The sequence below is a fragment of the Mastigoproctus giganteus genome, chromosome 10, assembly GCF_048544385.1.
Source record: "Mastigoproctus giganteus isolate SK-2022 chromosome 10, ASM4854438v1, whole genome shotgun sequence".
Taxonomy (NCBI): domain Eukaryota; kingdom Metazoa; phylum Arthropoda; class Arachnida; order Uropygi; family Thelyphonidae; genus Mastigoproctus; species Mastigoproctus giganteus.
The window spans coordinates 137,023,896-137,038,166 of NC_143584.1; the positions used below are offsets into that span (position 1 = coordinate 137,023,896).

General features: G+C 40.2%; 1 protein-coding gene across 1 annotated transcript in view; it reads left to right on the plus strand.

Annotated features, from left to right (window-relative positions):
• LOC150079306 (progranulin-like) overlaps positions 1 to 14,271 on the plus strand; it is a 149,650-nt gene that overhangs the window by 133,315 nt on the left and 2,064 nt on the right. The gene's annotated exons all lie outside the window — the stretch shown is intronic.

A 14,271-nucleotide genomic window follows, 5' to 3' on the forward strand; every position in this document is an offset into this window, starting at 1 on the left:
GTTCAGCCAAAACAGCTCGTACCTTTTGAGGCATGGACACTACAAGATTTCTAAATGTGTCTTGTGGTATCTGGTACCAACATGTAACCAGCAGATCCTTTAACTCCTGTAATGTCTGTGGTTGAGATGCCGCAGATTGGAGTTGCTGTTCCAACGCAGACCACGGATGCTCGATGGGATTGAAGTCTGGGGAATTTGGAGGCCAAGGCAATACCTGGAAGTCTTCCTAATGTTCTGCGAACCAGTCTTAAACAATCCGGGTGGTGTGGCATGATGCATTATCCTGCTCAAAGACGGCACCACCAGAGGGGAAGACCGTTGCCATGAAAGAGTGTACCTGATCAGCAATGATGTTTAGGTAGGTGGTAGACATCAGAATGCCCGGCACACGGATGACTGGACCCAGGGTATCCCAGCAGAACATCGTCCAAAGCATGACACTGCCGCCACCAGCCTGTTTTCATCCAGGTGCCATCACTTCCCCAGGTAAATGATGCGCACATACCCAGCTGTGCACATGGTGCAACAGAAAACGTGATTCATCGGACCAGGTGACCTTCTTCCAATCACCCAAGGTCCAGTTTCGATGCTCGTGCACCCATTGTAGGTACTAATGCCAGTGAACCATTGTTAGCATGGGCACTTGGAGCAGCCTGTGGCTATGCAGCCCCATTTTCAGCAGGGTTCGATGTACTGTGTGTGTTGTGACACATTACTCCCATCACCAGCATTTCAATTACCGAAGAGTTGCACCACAGTTGCCCTTCTGTTGCCACGTACCATCTGGGAGAGAGAGCCTTCGCTCACTTCGAGCATCGATGAGCCATGGTCATCCAACACCTTGCCAGCAGTTCGTTGGTTTTCCCTCCTCAGACCACTTTTGGTAGGTACTAACTGTGCCTGACCTTGAGCATCCCGCCAGCCATGCCATTTCGGATATGCTCTGAACTACTCATCTGGCCATTACAATTTGGCCTTTGTTAAACTCGCTTAAGTCTGCTGTCTTTCCCATCTGAAGAACAAGAGTAATACTGATTAACGGAGTTCAGTATTGGGTTTATTTTATACCATGTGCCTCCCCCCGTATGCACCGTAATTCACCTGCAGTTGCTTCAATTTTCATAACGACTCGCTGGTCATAATGTTTTGGCTCATTGGTATATACATATGCATGAACATGCCTAAAATAACACGACTCACCTCACTTGTCCATCCCATCTAATAATGTTTTAATTCTTCCCTAAATTTATTCAAACTACCTGCTACAACCACACCAAATTTCTTCTGATTAAAAAAACTATAATTTGATTTTGAAGGAAACCAGTTAATAAATTGGGGTGTTCATCTTGATTGTTCTAACTGCAAATATATTATTATCAATTTAATTAAATTAATTTCATTTATTGATTTAAACCTTAGCCTGAGAAAGATACAAGTCACAACTCACTCAGGATTAAAATATAAAACACTTATTTAATATACTGCTAACACAAGATTTACAGGATGTGACACATTATTTTCAATTAATTGATATAAAGGAAATGATTTTCTCTTGTAAAATCATACCTGTCTAAAACTTGAAGCTTCATTTTATCGTCATAACTGTTAACTTTATCATCATTATGTTGATGATTGTGCTCTGGTTGTGTACAAGCTGAATGGATATTTTGCACCTACATTCACACATGAAGAAATTTTTAGTGATGTGGATGCCAAAAGTGAGTCAAATTCTTTTGGAGAGCTGAATAATTTTGTTATAACTGAGAGAAAATTGGAAAAATTGTTGAAGCTAAACATAAAAAAGAGACGTGGGTGCATGGAATCTGTCTAGTTATATTAAATGAGGCAGCAAAGGAGGTAAGCAAACCTTTAGCCATGATTATAGGAGCAGCCCTAGATTCAGGGGAGGTCCATGTGTACTCGAGATATGCAAATGTATCCCCAGTTCACAAAGGGAGCCATGAGTAATTACAGACTTGTTAGTTGACTTCTGTTCCAGGGGAAAAAATGGCTCACTGGTTAAAGATGTAAGGCAGTTTTTAAATTCTGTTCAGTGGGATCAACTGACGATGTTACCAACAGAATATTCTAAGTGGGAAGCCTTCAAGGAATTAATCGTGGATGCTACTAAAAGTTTCATACCTATTAAGAAATATTGTTCAAGATTTAGGCCTAAATGGTTATCAAATGAACTAATGAGACTCGTGACAGAGAAGGAAAATGCATGGGATGCATATAAATTATCATGCGACTCAGATGCCTATGGCAGATATAAGCTAGTCTGTAATCAGGTCACAAAGGTTAGGCAGACGAAGGCGGATTATGAGAAATCCTTGGCAAAAGATGCTAAGAAAAACAGCAAGGATTTCTTTACTTATATAAACTCTAAAAGGAAGGGGATGAATCTGATTGGCCCACTTGATATCGATGGTTCGACTGTTGATGATCCTGCTCAGATAGCAAACAAACTGAATGAGTATTTTGCATCTACATTCACACATGAGGAGTTATTAAGGTTTGAAAATGCCAGAAGGTTATCAAATTGTAGCAGGGTGCTTAATGATTTTGTAATAACTGAGAGCAAAGTGAAGGAGAAATTGAAGTTAAACATAAGAAAGGCACCTGGGGTGGATGGGATCTATCCAGTTATATTAAAGGAGGCAGCAAAGCAACTAAGCAAACCCTTAGCCATAATTATGAGAGCATCCTTGGACTCAGCGGAGGTCCCCACGGACTGGAGATGTGAAAATGTATCCCCAATTCAGAAAGGGGGATGGAAGGGTGACACGAGTAATTACAGACCAGTTAGTTTAACTTCTGTTATGGGTAAAATTATGAAGTCACTGGTTAAAGATGCATTGCAGGATCATCTAGACAAGACTGCAGCAATAATTCAGACACAGCATGGGTTTCTTAAGGGAAAGTCTTGTCTGACAAATTTTATAGGATATTATGATGTGGTTACAAAGGAACTGGATGCAAAAAATATTATTGATATCATATATTTGGATTTCAGGAAAGCTTTTGACACTGTTGCACGTGGAAGACTATTGTACAAATTGGAGCAGAATGGTATTAAGGGTAAGTTGCTACAATGGATAAAAGGATGGTTAAGTGTGAGAAGACAGAGGGTGGTAATCAATGGGTGCTGCTCTTCTTGGACTAATGTTATTAGTGGAGTCCCACAGGGTTCGGTGTTGGGTCCACTGTTGATTTGTATATTTATCAATGATATTGATGAAGGTATATCAGGCTTAGTGTTGAAGTTTGCAGATGATACAAAGGTTGGCAGGGTTGTTAATGACAGTAATGGCAGTGTGCTACTGCAACAGGATCTAGATAATTTGGGCAGATGGGCTAAGAAGTGGCAACTGAAGTTTAACCTTGACAAATGCAAAGTACTCAATATGGGTAGAAGTAACCCCAGAGAAACGTACCAACTGTGTGGTACTACACTTAAGGTGGTAGAAAATGAAAGACCTGGGAGTAATTGTGCAGTCAGATATGAAGTTTTCTGAGCAATGCAGACAGGCTGCCAGGGCAGGTCATGGGGTTTTGTCAATTATATATAGGAATTTTGTTAGCAGGGAAAAGATGATTGCCCCTTTGTATAACGCAATGGTCAGGCCACACCCTGAGTACTGCGTACAGGTCTGGAGGCCTCATTTTATAAAGGATGTCGATTTGCTTGAATGTGATGTACAGAGAAGGCCAACAAGATTGGTGAGGAGAATGAAGGGATCCTCTTACCAAGAGAGGCTAAAGTTCTGCAAATTGCAGTGGCTGGAGACTAGGCACCTGTGCAGTGATCTGATTAAGGTGTATAAGGCCTTGAATGGGTTCAGCAGGCTGAATTCTGATGGGATCCTTCCACTTGTTCAGATTACGAACGTAAGGGGACATAAATTTAAATTAAGAAAAGACAGATGTAGAATAGATGTGTGGAAATTTGCGTTTAGCCAGCGAGTGGTTAATTGCTGGAACAAACTTCCATCTGTCGTTGTGGAAGTTTATAGGTTGAATAAATTTAAGGAGGAACTGCACAGGCATTTGGAGGGAATGGCGTTATTTATTTTTTTTGGTTGATGCTTCATAAGCTCATACACTTGCTTTCTTGCATCACGTGCCACTACTAATACTATTAAGAATCTACTGTTAAAGGAACCACTAGGTGGCAGGGATCACAATGTGCTGAAGTAGGATTTAATCAAAGAGGTAACCACCATCAGGGGTTAATGGAAGGGTTTTTGATTTCGTAAAGGTGATTACGGTAGTCTGAGACTGTATTTAAATTCTATACAGTAGGACCAACTGATGATGTTACCAAAAGCAAATTCAAAATGGGAAGCTTTTGAAGAATTAATCTTGGAAGCTACTAAGCTTTTCATACCAATTAAGAAATATTGTTCAAGGTGTAGGCCTAAATGGATGTCAGATGAACTGATAAGACATGTGGCAGAGAAGAAAAATGCATGGGATACATATAAATTAACAAGTGACACTGACGCCTATGATAGATATAAGCCGGTCTGTAACCAAGTCGCAAAGGAAGTTAGGCAGGCAAAGGCAGATTACGAGAAATCTTTGTTAAAGGATGCAAAGAAAAACAGCAGAGTTCTTTACTTATGTAAACTCTAGGAGGATGTCTATTTTTCAGATTGGTCCACTTGATATTGATGGTTCAACTGTTGATGATCCATCCTGCTCAGGTAGCAAACAAACTAAATGAGTATTTTTCATCTACATTCATACATGAGAAGTTATTCAGGGAGAGGAATGCCAGAGGTGAATTAAACTCTGGCAGTGAGCTAGATGATTTTGTAATAACTGTGAGCAAAGTGGAGGAGAAATTGTTGAAGATATTCATAATAAAGGCACCTGGGGTGGATGAGATCTATCCAGTTATATTAAAGGAGGTAGCAGAGGAAGTAAATAAACCCTTAGCCATAATTATGAGAGCTTCCTTGGACTCAGGAGAGGTAACCATGGACTGGAGATGTCTAAATGTGACCCCAATTCACAAAAGAGGATTAAAGGGTGACACAATTAATTACAGACCTATTAGTTTAACTTCTGTTGCAGGGAAATTAATGGAGGCACTGGTTAAAGAAGCACTGCAAGATCATCTAGACAAGACTTCAGTTATAGATCGGACATAGCATGGGTTTGTTAAGGGGAAGTCTTGTCTGACGAATTTGTTTGGATGCTATGATGTGGCACAAAGGAACTGGATGCAAGGAATAATTTTGATGTTATATATTTGGATCTTAGAAAGGCTGTTGTACTGTTGCACATGGAACACTGCTGCACAAATTGGAGCAGTGTGGCATTGGAGGCAAATTGCTGCTATGGATAAAGGGATGGTTCAGTGGGAGAAGACAGAGTGGTAATCAATGGACACTGCTCTTTGTGGGCTAATGTTATTAGTATAGTCCCCCAGGGTTCAGTGTTGGGTCCATTGTTGTTTTCTGTATTTATTAATGATATTGATGATGGTATGTCAGGCTTAAGGTCAAAGTTTGCAGAAGATACAAAGGTCGGCAGTGTTGCTAATGACATTAATGACAGTACACTCTGGCAACAGGATCTAGAAAAGTTGAGTAGATGGGCGAGAGGTGGCAACTGAAGTTTAACATTGACAAATGTAAAGTACTACATATGGGACGCAGTAACCCCAGACTAACGTATCAACTGTGTGGTACTACACTGACAGTGGTAGAGAGTGAAAAGGACCTGGGGGTAATTGTGCAGGCAAATATGTTTTCTGAGCAGTGCAGATGGTCTGCAAGATAATCTCATGGTGTCTTGTCAATGATATACAGGAATTTTTCTAGCAGAGAAAAGGAGGTGATTATCCCATTGTATAAGGCAATGGTCAGGCCACACCTTGAGTACTGTATACAGGTTTGGAGGCCTCATTTTAAGAAGGATGTAAAGTTGCTAGAGCGAGTAAAGAGAAATTCAACAAGATTGGCGAGAGGAACAAAGGGGTTCTTTCACCAGGAGAGGCTTAAATTCGTTTGCAGCATCTGGAGACTAAGCACCTGCAAGGTGATCTGATTGAGGCATACAAGGCCTTGAATGGGTTGAGCTGGCTTAATGCGGATGGGATTCATCCTCTTGCTCAGAATAATCGCCTGAGAGGGCATAAATTCAAATTGAGGAAAGACGGTTGTGGGATAGATGTGTGGAAGTTTGCCTTTAGCCAGCGGGTGGTTGATTGCTGGAACAAACTTCCATCTGTCGTAGAAATTGATAGCTTAAATAGATTCATGGGTGAAATGAGAAGGGTTGTTTTTTTTTTCTTTTGCTGATGCTATATAAGCTTGCTTTCTTGCATCATGTGCCTTTATTAATGCTAATATGATAAGTCAAAAAGGGGCTTCATCCATTTGGTGCTTTGTAACTTTTTTAGTTTTCTTAGAATCATCATTGTACCAGGAAAATATTAATACAAACTAATATTCTCCTATTACAAAAGAAGCTATGTTTCAGAGAAATAACTGTTACATTTTCATATGACATTCCAACAATAATGTGGAATACATTTCAACAGTAATCAATTTCTAGCCAGATGTTCTGCAACAATCATCATGCCTGGTGCTTAACTATGTTGATTGTTGCGGTGATCCTTCCCTTCAAGTTGTTCACATCCTTTGGAAAGGGAGCTTGTATGTTTAGTCCTTGATAACCCAAAAAAAAGAAGTCCAATATTTTGAGGTCCAGTGAGTGGGCTGACTACAGAATTGGACCTGCTCCCTTATCCATTGACCTGGAATATAGAAATTGAAACAGCTTTGACCATACCTGTAGAAGTGATGGGTTGTGCCATCTTGTAAGAGTACGTTGTTGCTTGGGTCATCCTTGAGTAGCTTACAGGATCAGATAATTCTGATCTTTCTGTATAGCAGTTTTTGCTTATTCCAGGTATCTGCTTACACTTTGGTGCAAACGGTAGTAATAGACTCATAAAAAAACAATTTACATTTAAAATCATGAAACATATCTAGGATGATTTCAGAACAAGATTCAGTTAGACAGCACCACTAAAGAATATGTACTACAGTCCACTCACATGACTTGCATCTTTAGATTGTTCACCAAAGAAATCATTTCAGAAACAGTCAAAAGAGAAAGTCTCATTGAAAGGAAAAATGATGTGATCACAAAATCATTTTAGTATTAAACTAACCACCATCTACGACACCAGATGGGAATTTTTTTCTGCAATCAACTACCTTCTGGCTGAAAGCAAATTTCTACATCTCTTATCTGCAACCACCCTTCCCCAATTTGAATTTATGCTTCTCATGTGTGTAGTCTGGAAAAGAGTAAGGAGTAAGGATACCATCGGCATTAATTTATTAAATCCATTCAAAGTCTTAAACACCTTGATTAGATCTTCTCACAGGTGCCTAGTCTCCAGGCTCTGCGATTTTCAGAACTGTGAAGCCATTTGTGGTAAGAGGAAGCTTTGGTTCCTCTCACTAACCTCATTACTGCACATATTACAACAGATCCACCTCCTTCCTAAAGTGAGGTTTCTAGACCTGTATGCACTACTAAAGATGCAGCCTAACCATTTCCTTTTATAATAGGATAATTACCTCCTTATCCCTGCTGGCAGAATTCCTATATATCATTGACAAAACTCTGTCAACTGTCCTGGCAGATTGTCTATTCTGTTGAAGTCTTTTTCATTCTTCACTACCCTGAGTGTGGTAACACACTATATTGACTACTCAAGATGTGGTCTAATTATTGCCTTATACAATGGGAAAATCTAACAGACAAACTGGAAAGTCTAACAGGTCTGTAATTGCTCATCTCACTCTTTCATCCATCATGGTGCCACTAAGAAATAGGGGACGACAAGTTTCAGTATGGTATGTATAATGTATTAGGAAGGATAGGGAAGATAGAAGGGGTGGTAGGGTCATGCTTCTTATCAAAAGCAGCCTGAGCACGACGAAAGCCTTCCTGGATTCAGATGTTTCGCATGCTAATATACAGGGTGTCTCAAAAGTATTGGTACAAACGTTTGAGCGAGGTAGGTAACATCTAAAGGAATGTGAATTGCATAAGAACACATAACTGGAAACGTCACCGTAAGTTGGTAGACGGCACTGTTCATCAGTTCGCGAGAGGGAAAATTTCTGGTTTACTCATTCAAGCAGTAGTTGCTGAATGAAGAGCATGCATCGATATATGAACTGTGAGCTGGCAGACATGCACCTAGCGTATGGATTAGTAGAGGGCAATGGACGAGCCGCTCAATGAATTTATGGAGAAAGCTTCTCAGACAGACATGTACCGGACGACCGTTTGTTGCGCATGTGCATCAAAATTTGTGCAATTATGGGTCATTTAGAGGTAACAGGAGTAGTGTGGGCAGATCACGTTCGACACGAACTCCCGCCATGGAAGAAAGTGTGTAGAATGCCGTCCAGAATAATCCTACTACCAGCACATGTGCTGTTGCCTCTGCCTTAGGAGTGTCTCATTGCAGTGTACAGTGGAGATGGGAGAAATCCCAGGTGCCGTCTGACACGAACATGCAGTGTACAGTGTGTCTGGTACAACGATTCCTTACACCCTTTTCATCTCCAAAGGGTTCAGTTACTGCTCCCCCAAGATCATCCTGCACGTGTGGCTTTTGCGCAGTGGTTTCTCCAAGAAAATGTTCAAGACTTGAATTTTCCAGCCTATGTTTTGTTCACGGATGAGACTTATTTCACTCTGGAAGGCTTATTCAATCAGCACAATGGTCATGTGTGGGCTCATGACAACCCACACGGTGTGCACCCCCATGTGGCACAACATCGCTTCGCAATAAATATTTGGGCAGGTATGGTCGGTGACTGCTTAGTCGGCCCATACCTGTTACCATCCGGCACGAACTCCACTAAATATCGGATCTTTCTTGAATAAGTTCTACCAGGGTTACTTGACGATGTTCCAGCAATTGTGAGATGCAATATTTGGTTTCAACATGACAGGCCACCTGTCCATTATAGAAGGTGTGTTCGTGACCATTTGAACAGGTGTTTTGGGCATCGATTGATTGGCTGTGGTGGACCATTTGCCTGGCCCGCACACTCACCTGATTTATCGAGCCTTGATTTCTTTCAGTGGGGCCCCTCAAATCTATCATGTATGAATCGCCTGTGGAGACAGAAATGGATCTCGTGGTGAGACTCGTCTACGCTGCTGCTACTGTCAAAGAAACACCAGGTGTGTTCGACCATGTCCGCCAGTCCATTCTGCGTCGGTGTCACGCATGCATTGCATCTCATGGTGGAACCTTCGCGCATCTGTTGTAACATCACGAAATGCATCCATCTCATACTCCATTGTTAATATTATGTCAAATAAATGTTTGGCACTAATTACTGTCTTGTGTCATTTCTGCTTCTTGTGCCTCTGCTACTACTTTCCCGTGACGTTTCCGGTTATGGGTTCCTATGCGATTCACATTCCTTTAGATGTTACCTACCTCCCCTAAACGTTTGTACCAATATTTTTGAGACACCCTGTAGAATCTGTATCTGTATGGTGTGTGAGATAGTTGGAAGCAAAGGTATAATGAGAGTGGAAGTAATCTACAGGCCATGTAGTAGTAGTAGTAGTAGTAGTGGCATGTGATGCAAGGAAGCAAATGTATGAGCTTATGCAGCATCAGCCAAAAAAAAAAAAAAAAAAAATCACACCATTCCCTCCAAATGCCTGTCCAGTTCCTCCTTAAATTTATTCAACCTATTAACTTCCACAACGACAGATGGAAGTTTGTTCTGTCCTTTCTTAATTTGAATTTATGCCCCCTTAGGTTCGTAATCTGAACAAGTGGAAGGATCCCATCAGAATTCAGCGTGCTGAACCCATTCAAGGCCTTATACACCTCAATCAGATCACCACGCAGGTGCCTAGTCTCCAGCCACTGCAATTTGCAGAACTTAAGCCTCTCTTGAAAAGAGGATTCCTTCATTCCCCTCACCAATCTTGTTGCACTTTTCTGTACACGCTCAAGTAAATCTGCATCCTTCCTAAAATGAGTCTTCCAGACCTGTATGCAGTACTCAAGGCGTGGCCTAACTATTGCCTTATACAGAGGGATAATCACCTCCTTTTCCCTGTTAGCAAAATTCCTATATATCATTGACAAAACCCCATGACCTGCCCTGGCAGCCTGTCTGCATTGCTCAGAAAACTTCATATCTGACTGCACAATTACTCCCAGGTCTTTTTCATTTTCTACCCATATGCAGTACTTTACATTTGTCAAGGTTAAACTTCAGTTGCCACTTCTTAGCCCATCTGCCCAAATTATCTAGATCCTGTTGCAGTAGCACACTGTCATTAACAACCCTGCCAACCTTTGTATCATCTGCAAACTTCGACACTAAGCCTGATATACCTTCATCAATATCATTGATAAATATACAAAACAACAGTGGACACAACACCGAGCCCTGTGGGACTCCACTAATAACATTAGTCCAAGAAGAGCAGCACCCATTGATTACCACCCTCTGTCTTCTCGCACTTAACCATCCTTTTATCCATTGTAGCAACTTACCCTTAATACCATTCTGCTCCAATTTGTACAATAGTCTTCCATGCGCAACAGTGTCAAAAGCTTTCCTGAAATCCAAATATATGATATCAAAATTATTTTTTGCATCCAGTTCCTTTGTAACCGCATCATAATATCCTATCAAATTTGTCAGACAAGACTTTCCCTTAAGAAACCCATGCTGTGTCTGAATTATTGCTGCAGTCTTGTCTAGATGATCCTGCAATGCATCTTTAACCAGCGACTCCATTATTTTACCCGGAACAGAAGTTAAACTAACTGGTCTGTAATTACTCGTGTCACCCTTCGATCCCCCTTTGTGAATTGGGGATACATTTGCACTTCTCCAGTTCGTGGGAACCTCCCCTGAGTCCAAGGATGCTCTCATAATTATGGCTAAGGGTTTGCTTAGTTGCTTTGCCGCCTCCTTTAATATAACTGGTTAGATCCCATCCACCCCAGGTGCTTTTCTTATGTTTAACTTCAACAGTTTCTCTTCCACTTTGCTCTCAGTTATTACAAAATCATTAAGTATCCTGCTACAATTTGATAACCTTCTGCCATTTTGAAACCTTAATAATTCCTCATGTGTGAATGTAGATGCAAAATACTCATTCAGTTTGTTTGCTATCTGAGCAGGATCATCAACAGTCGAACCATCAATGTCAAGTGGACCAATCAGATTCATCCCCTTTCTTTTAGAGTTTATATAAGTAAAGAAATCCTTGCTGTTTTTCTTAGCATCTTTTGCCAAGGATTTCTCGTAATCTGCCTTCGCCTGCCGAACCTCTTTTGTGACCTGATTACAGATTAACTTATATCTGCCATAGGCTTCTGAGTCGCTTGATAATTTATATGCATCCCATGCATTTTTCTTCTCTGTTACGAGTCTCGTTAGTTCATTTGACAACCATTTAGGCTTAAACCTTGAACAATATTTCTTAATAGGTATGAAACTTTTAGTAGCATCCACGATTAATTCCTTGAATGCTTCCCACTTAGAATTTACTGTTAGTAACATCGTCAGTTGATCCCACTGTACAGAATTTAAAAACTGTCGGAGACCACTGTACTCGCCTTTACGGAAGCAAAAACCCTTTCCTTTACCCCTGATGGTAATTAAATCTTTAAGTAAATCCCACGTCAGTACACTGTGATCACTGCCACCTAGTGGTTCTTTTATCTGCAAATTCCTAATATGTGAATGATCACTGCTGATAACCAGATCGAGAGTATTACTTTCTCTGGTTTCACAATGTGATTGTGAAGATTATGATGAGAGCCTCTACATGCAAATAGAATGGGCAAGTTAGTGTGAATGTCTTATGGGTGATTTTAATTTGCCTCTAATTGATTGAAGCAAATGGGAAGGAAACTCCACAAGGGGGACAAAATATTTAAATCAACTAAATGATTGCTATTTGTATCAACATGTCAGGGAAAAGAGTACTCTAGACATCATCATCACCCATGAACCAGATGACATAATAAGGCTGACAGTACAGGAACCAATAGCAGGAAGTGATTACAGAGTTCTGTGGTGAACGGAAAGAGGGTAGCAGTAGTTAAAGGCAAAGATATTGGTTATAACTTCAGGAAAGGAAATTACGATGGCTTAAGGTGCTACATAGCCTCTATTAACTGGGTAGATATCTCACAGAGAGCAAATACAATTGAGCATGGTATACCTTTAAAACATTAATCACAGAAGCCTTGAATCCATATATACCACTAAAAAAATACTCCATAAAGAGGATTCAAGTTGGATGAATAATGAAGTTGCCGGATTACTTGAGCAGAAAAAGACAGCATGGAAAAGTTAGAGCAATAAAAAGTACTGAAGCCAATAACAGCTACAAATTTATCTGTAATAGTGCCACAGAAAAGGTTAAGCTGGCAAAGGCAGATTATGAGAAATCACTGGAAAAAAGAGCAAAGAGGGAGGATAAGGAATTCTTCATATATATAAATGCAGAGAAGAGAAGAACAAACCAGATTGGACTCTTATGTAATGGATGTGGGATAGTATTAGATACCCCAGCTGAAGTTGCAGATGAACTCAACAGTTAATTTGCATCGATATTTACAGAAGAAAAACCTTTATGTCAATGAGAAATTATGGGAGTGAAGTTGAAAAAAATTAATTAATGATGTTGAAATTTCACATGTTTATTTAATGAAAAAAACTTTCAAACCTACAGGCCAGTAAGGCCCCTGGAGTTGATGGCAAATACCCTCAATCAGATCACCTGTGAGGTGATCTGATTGAGGTGTATAAAGCCTTGAATGGTTTAAGCATGCTCAATGCTGATGGGATTCTTCCTCTTGCTCAGAATAATCACCTGAGAGGGCATAAATTCAAATTGAGGAAAGACAGTTGTAGGATAGATGTGTGGAAGTTTGCCTTTAGCCAGCAAATAGTTGATTGGTGGAACAGACTTCCATCTTTTGTTGTGGAAGTTGATAGCCTAAATTAATTTAAGGCTGAGCTGGACAGGTATTTGGAATGAAGGGAGGGGTGAAATTAGAGCGTTTTTTTTTTTTTTGGCTCATGCTGCATAAGCTTGCTTTCTTGCATCATATGCCTCTGCTAATGCTAATAATCTTAAGGGAGGTAGCAAGTGAGTGCATTGAACCACTGAGGCTAATTATGCGATCATCACTGGACTCGGGAGTGATTCTGTTAAATTGGAAAAGTGCCAATGTGTCTCCAATACTTAAGGGCAGTTCTAAGAGTGAAATGGGAAATTACCAGATGGTTAGTCTAACTTCAGTAGTAGGGAAAATCATGGAGACAATGATCAAATTTGGAATTCAGGATCATTTAGATAGAAATGGAATTCTGAAGGATACTCAGCATGGTTTTGTAAAGTGAAAATCATGTTTAACTAATCTGGTTAGCTATTTTGACAGTGTCACTCAAGAGCTAGACTTTGTGAATAATTTCGACATTGCATTTTTCGTTTGGATTTCAGCAAAGCATTTGACTCGGTCCCATTTGAGCAGTTACTTTATAAGCTGGAACAGGTTGGAATCACAGGGAAAATCCTTAGATGGATAGCTGGATGGCTTCAGGGCAGGAAGCAGAGGGTTGTGATAAATGGTTATTCCTCAGATAGACAAATAACAAACAAGACTGCTGTAGTCGCTTTTATGAAAGTAAAATCCCTTTTCCTTACTTTTGATAGTAGTTACATCCATAAGTAAATCCCACATCAATTTCAATTTTGCCCTTCATTTTTTAATGAATTGAGTAGCATAGTATGCAGACGTAATATGAAACCTGTGATTGTTTCCTGAAAGCTTTGCCAAATATTCTTGGAAAAATAATATTCCCCAGTATATGTGTAATGAGTAGAACCCATACTTTGAGGAATTGAAAAACAACCCACCACATGTTATGTAGTCTGCAATGTTTGTCATGCACTTTCAATCCATATTTCTTTGAGAGTACCACTTAATCAAACAAGTTAACTTAACCTGACAAGTTAACTTAACAAGTCAACAACAAGTGATGGAAGTCGGTTGGTGGAACCGACTTCCATCACTTGTTGTTGAAGTTTGATAGCCTAAACAAATTTAAGGCTGAACTGGACAGGTATTTCGAGCGAACGGAGGGGTGAAATGGGAGTGGTGTGTGTGTTTTTTTTTTTTTTTTTTTGGCTGATGCTGAATAAGCATGCTTTCTTGCATCATAT